At 40.8% G+C, this 6,503-nt stretch overlaps 1 pseudogene; it reads right to left on the reverse strand.

Moving 5' to 3' along the window:
• Window positions 1-5,620: 5,620 nt before the first annotated feature.
• On the reverse strand, window positions 5,621-6,278 carry LOC146642514 (uncharacterized; annotated as a pseudogene).
• Window positions 6,279-6,503: the final 225 nt, after the last annotated feature.

Raw genomic sequence — 6,503 nt, forward strand, 5'->3', positions numbered from 1 at the left:
GTTACTTTAGCTGTTTTCATTTGTTTTGGGAATGTACCAGTTTGTAAGGACAAATTGCAAATGTGTGTTAAGGGTTTGGAAATGCCCTCTATCACTCTCTTAACGATTTCCATATCAATGTCGTCAGAGTCTGTAGAGTTTTTTGTTTGTGATTTCCCAACAATATCAATGATTTCCATTTCTTCCACCACCGTTAAGAACATTGAATGAGGATTGCGGTCAATGAGTATAGTTTCTTTCTCTACAGAATCTGTTATATCAGGAATTGTTTCAGCCAAGTCTGGCCCAACACTTACAAAGAATTTATTGAACTCATTTACCACATCTCTCATATTAGTAATATTTCTATCATTATTTGTGAAATACGAAGGATAGTCTGCCTGCCCCGAGCCCTTTTTGATGATGGTATTTAATGTTTTCCAGATCCCTTTAATATTATTTTTATTCATAATCAGTAATTTTTCATAGTATTCCTTTTTACATGATCTTAAAATACTCGTTAATTTATTTTTATATTTCTTGTATTTATTTTCAGCTTCTGTACTTCTGTTCATTATAAATTCTCTGTATAAGGTATTTTTCTTCTTACATGCATTTTGCAATCCTTTTGTAATCCATGGGCACTCTGCATATTTTTGTTTTTTACTATATTTCTTTACTGGGCAATGACTATTATATAACAGTTTAAATTTTCCTAAAAAAATCTCATAAGCTTTATCAATATTTTTTTTCCTTATACAGCATCTCCCATTTTTGCTTGAGTAAATCACTTTTGAATGCGTTTATTGACTCTTCTGTTCTCACTCGTTTGTATTTTATTGTGTTTTGCTGTTTAACCTTCCTGTAATTGCTGTTATACACTATAAAAACAGGTAGATGATCACTGATGTCATTAATTAGGAGACCACTTATGGTTCTATTTTCTATTTCATTAGTAAATATATTGTCTATTAGGGTTGCCGACTGTGCTGTAATCCTGCTGGGCTTAGTGATCACTGGAAAAAGTCCCAAGCTATACATTGTATTAATAAATTCCTCTGTCGCTCTCTGCTTGTTTGGATTTAGTAGATCTATGTTAAAATCCCCACAAATGAACATGACTTTTTGATTTGTCCTAATGAATGTTTTATCTACCCACTCCTTAAAAATTTCAATATTAGAACCTGGTGTTCTTTATATACAGCTTACAATGACATTTTTCTCTTTTCCCATACTAATTTCTATTGTTACACACTCTAATATATTATCTACCGCCATCGTCATTTTTTCTACCATCTTGTATTTTAAATTTTTATCCACAAACAAGGCCACACCACCGCCATTCTTATTCTTTCTATTTGTAAGATTTAATTCATATCCATCTATTACAAAGTCCTCTCCTTTCTGTTTATTAATCCATGTTTCAGATACTGCAATCACACTGAATGGATGTGTAAATTTGCTTAAATATTCCCTTATTTTGTGAAAATTTGCATATAAACTTCTACTATTAAAGTGGATTATAGATATTTTGCCGTCGACCTTGACAGTTTTGTTGAATTGTTCTTCAGTATGATAGTAGCAGGTATTTTTGATGTTAAAAAAGTTCAGTTCTGGATCAATGTCCTGCTCTGTGAAGTGTGTTTTGTATTCCGTGTTTACTGGTGAATTTATCTCCTGATTAGCAATCCTTTGTGGTAGCAATGTATAATTCCCAGATAATGAATTAATTGATTGTTTCATCCTTGAATACGTTACGCTTTAGCTTCCGTTGTTGTCTTCTATTACCTGCTTTGATGACTGTAGATTGTTTGTCCCGCTCCTTGCCTTTGTAGTCAAGTGACCTGTTAATATTTTTCCAGATCCTGGATGCATTTGATGACCAGCACCTTGGCTTCCTCCGGTGTACCGTTGAGCTTTATAAATATTTTACAGTTTGCAGTCCAGGTGTTCTGAATTTTACCCAGTTTCTTTAGGTATCGTGCTTTCTTCGCTATGTCAGCATTGGATTTGGTTAGATGGTCATTCATGTAGACGTTCGATCCTTTTAGTTTCCTCCCCTGCTTCAGCAGTGCATTCTTGTGTTTCCTGTTTACAAATCTTATGATGATAGCTGGTTTATCACTAGCATTTCTCCTGGGCAAGGGGTGGCATGCCTCGATGTTATTACAGTCCAGGTCGATCCCTTTCGACTGCAAGAAACCAGCTACTTGTTGCTCCGCAGAGCTCCCATCCAGATCTCCTTGCTCCTCTTTACTGCCAGCAGTCACAGCCCGAGCATATGACCGGGGTTTTATGTACAGCCCTGTGATGATCACGTCGTTCATTCTGGTATATTGCTCCAGGTCCGCGACCCTGCTCTCCAGATAGACGATCCGTTTCTCCTTCTCTGCATTCTGGTTACGTAGCGACCTTATTTCCTCGACTAAGTCTAGGATATATCTAGAAGGAAGGTGTGTTTTTGGAGAGAGGTGGAAGGAGATGGACCAAATTGATCTAAGAACCCCAAAGGCCTACTTTGGGGTTCTTATCCTTGCAGGAGTTTTCAGGTCCAAAGGGGAATCCACAGAATCCCTGTGGGATGCAGAAACCGGCAAGAACCTTTCCGTGCATCAATGTCTCTGGAAAACTTCCACAAAATTTCCAGGATTATCCGTTTTGATAATCGAGACGACAGACCAGCTCGACGGCAGTGAGACAAGCTAGCTGCCATCAGGACAGTGTGGGATAAGTGTGTGCACCACCTCCCCCTGTTTTACAACCCTGGGCCCAATGTCACCATTGATGAGCAGCTGATCCCATTTAGTTGTGAAACATGTTGCTTCACGTGTAAATGTGTTGTGTCTTTCCACTCACTCCACTTGATTATAACTGATTTTTTTTATAACATTTTATAAAAACAAAAAACGAGAAGCACATTAATTCATAAATGTGATCTAACAAAGGTAAAGGAAAAAAATTAACCATGTTTGCTGTTCATATGGCTTGTAATTGGGATGAAGTAAATATCTGTTGAGTAATTTAACATAAAATTGTTTGATAGTGTTCATTTGGAAAGCCAAAACTCTAGCGGGTCCACCAGACCCATGAACACTGGCTGAGTAACAAAAATATGAACACCACACAAGGGTTAAAGAAATTTCAAAAATAATAATTCTCTGACAAATACAATGGCTTGTTGTGTCTTACAGGGATTCTAAGATGTTTTTGCTAGTATTACTACTCTGTTACTGAGTGTTTATAAAATTTATAGATGAAGCTTGCTATCCAAGCAAGGTTAGCAAGCTTGCAAAACCAAGCTCCTCCTACTCAAGAGGGTGGAGTGATAACTTAGTAATAGAACTGTCAACACTGGCAAACATAAGACTAGCAATGACGCTTTAAAATGTGTGTTTAAAATAATACATGTAATTCAAATAATGGGCAGCATGGTGCCATAGTGATTGCCACTTTTGCCTCACCGTAAAAAGGTCCTGAGTTTAAGTCCACCACCTGGCTGGGACCTTTCTGTGTAGAGTTTGTATGTTCTCCCGTGTTTGTGTGGGTTCTCTCCGGGTACTCTGGCTTCCTCCATTAGGTTAATTGGTAATAGGTGTGAATAGTTGTCTGTCTCTATGTGTCAGCCCTGCAACAGACTGGTGACCTGTCCAGGGTGTGTCTGCCTCTTGCCCTAAGACACCTGGGATAGTCTCCAGAGACCCTGAGAAGGATAAGCAGAAGAGAATGGATGGATGGTCAATAAACCAGAACGTTTAAACTTTTTTTCTTATTTGCAGTAGTCTCTGAATTGAAGATCTTTCTTGATAGTATGCATTACTTAAGTAGCTCCTTCCCAAAAAGCTCTCCAGAGAGTGATCCGTACAGCAGAACGCTGCTGCAGGATTGCTCTCCCCCCGCTTCAGGACACCTACACCAGGAGATGCCGGACTAGAGCAGCACAGATACTGAAGGACCCGTCCCATCCTGGCAACAAACTGTTCCAACTTCTGCAATCTGGTAGAAGGTTCCGCATCTTCCGGGCAAGGACAGAGAGACTCAAGAGGAGCTTCTATCCCCAAACCATCCGTGCCCTAAACACACACACCCGCCCTCTCACATCATCTATAATTGACTGAGACAGGACTCTTCCAGACACTAAACCAAGGCACAATGTACATTTCAATTCCTTTAATTTTAAATATGTTTATATTGTCTATCCTGTAAAATAGTCAGATGTCTATTCATATTAATGTACAGAATTCACCTGCTTGCTGCTACTACTGCACATTCACCCAATGTATATACTATATATATATATATATATATATATATATATATATATATATATATATATATATATATAATTCCTCTACACCCCCCCCCCAAATTTTTTGCACATGTCGAAGAGCGTGTCAGGCTACATTTCACTGTGTGTTATACTTGTATAACTATGCATGTGACAAATAAAGAACCTTGAACCTTGAACCCTTTTCTAGAAGTCTAATTTTTTGTATTTCATTTCCATGTCTTCCTTATTTCCTTCACATCTCGGTCACCCACTCCGGTTTTTTGCCTTTCCACATTTCCATTTCTTACCCTCTGTGACCTCCACACCTAGCCTTAGCAACACCAGCCCCTCCTCCCCTGATCTCTGAGCATCTCACTTCTGACTTCCCCAATCCACCCACCCCGCTTTTTCCCACCTCGCCTTGTCATTTTCTTTTCCTCTGCACCACTCTTTCTGTTCCCATTGCTCCTCCCTCCCTCCCTCCCTCTCTGTCTCGCCCTCATTCGCCCCTTCTTCATTTAGAGACTTGGTGTGGCTCTGATTTCTTTAAATAGCTCACATTGCCTCCAGCAGGTTGAAGCTGCAGTCTGGTTCTGCTAATAAATGACAGCGAACAAATGTGAAAGTTGAATCAATCGCATTGAGACACACAGATAGGCAGACAAAAACTCACATCCAGTAATTGCATGGACACACAAGCCACATCAGATTACACAAAATGGAAGGACATCTTTTGCAGAAAAGTAAAACTCTTCTATTTGGTTCCCCAAATCCATGTGGGGAGTTTCAGCTAAGTTAATGAGTGACAACTACACAAGCATGGTTTTAACCTTTTTTAACTGAACGTTAATGTTACTCTGTCAACAGCCTATTGTCTAAATTACCGAGCTAACAGAGCTACGTAAACAGAATGAACATGAGAGCAGCTGACTGCAGACGTCAACAATGCAGCGCAATGGAATAATCTCCCGATCTTTGCGAAAGTTATAAACCGTAATCCAGTTAAGGTACAAAAAAATCATTTCAACAAAAATAGTGATGCAGTTCACTCTTTTTTTGCTCAGCCCAACTGTCTCTGTTGATGTGTGGAGCAGCCCGTGTCAGTCGCCTCCTTCACATGTCACTCACTCATCCAGTCATGTTCTGCGGTCTCATAAAGAAACTCAGCGTTTTGATATAAAGTTTTTCCTTGTTCCCGAATACAAATATTTTTAAAAATAAATATTCGTAAAAAACACGTTATTTGTGCCTTTCCGAATACCATATTCAGGTTCGGCTCCACCCCTAATCTCCACTGTCTTTTGAGCGTTCAGCACCAGGTTGTTGTGGCTACACCAGGACACCAGACGTTCAACCTCCCTCCAGTAGGCAGACTCATCCCCATCCGAGATGAGTCCGATAACGGTGGTGTCATCTGCAAACTTGATTAGCTTGACAGACTGGTGGGTGGAGGTGCAGCAGTTAGTGTACAGGGAGAAGAGAAAGAACAAAGCCTTGGGGCGAGCCGGTGCTGATGGTCCGGGAGTCCGAGACATTCTTTCCTAGTCTCACGTGCTGCTTCCTGTCCGTCAGGAAGTCAGTGATCCACCGGCAGATGGGATCAGGCACATTCATCTGGGAAAGCTTGCCTTGGAAATGGTCTGGAAGGATGGTGTTGAAGGCACAGCTGAAGTCTACAAACAGGATCCTGGCGTAGGTTCCTGGGGAGTCCAGATGCGGCAGGATGAAATGTAGAGCCATGTTTATAGCATTGTCTACAGACCTGTTGGCTCTGTATGCAAACTGCAGGCGGTCCAGGAGGGGGGGCATGGGGGTCTTAAGGTAGGAGAGGACCAGGTGTTCAAATGACTTAGTGACCACAGATGTCAGAACCACAGGTCTGTAGTCACTTAGTCCAGTGATCCTTGGCTTCTTGGGGACAGGGACTATGGTGGAGGACTTGAAGCAGGAAGGCAGGCACATGACATGCTTGCAGTGAGGAGATGAAAATGCCAGAAAAAACTGGGGCCGGCTCATTTGCACAGGCGTACATTGGAAAGGAAGATCCCAGGAAGAGCAGTTCGTAGTCCGCGCCTCCTTGGACGCACGAGTGCGCCAGTTCTCTTTCCTCTCCTTCGGCGTCTCACTTTCCTGATCAAAGTCTGTAGTAAATCCGTCGCAGATGCGATAAATACTGGAAAATAAATCCACAGGTGTAGCAATCCTGTAGTTAAGAAGCTCTTCTCTGGTGTAAGAATATTCCGAAGAATGTTCAGAC

This window comes from Rhamphochromis longiceps, linkage group LG23 (genome assembly GCF_057381845.1).
Source record: "Rhamphochromis longiceps isolate RC_006_pf linkage group LG23, R_longiceps_female_GT1.1, whole genome shotgun sequence".
NCBI lineage: Eukaryota > Metazoa > Chordata > Actinopteri > Cichliformes > Cichlidae > Rhamphochromis > Rhamphochromis longiceps.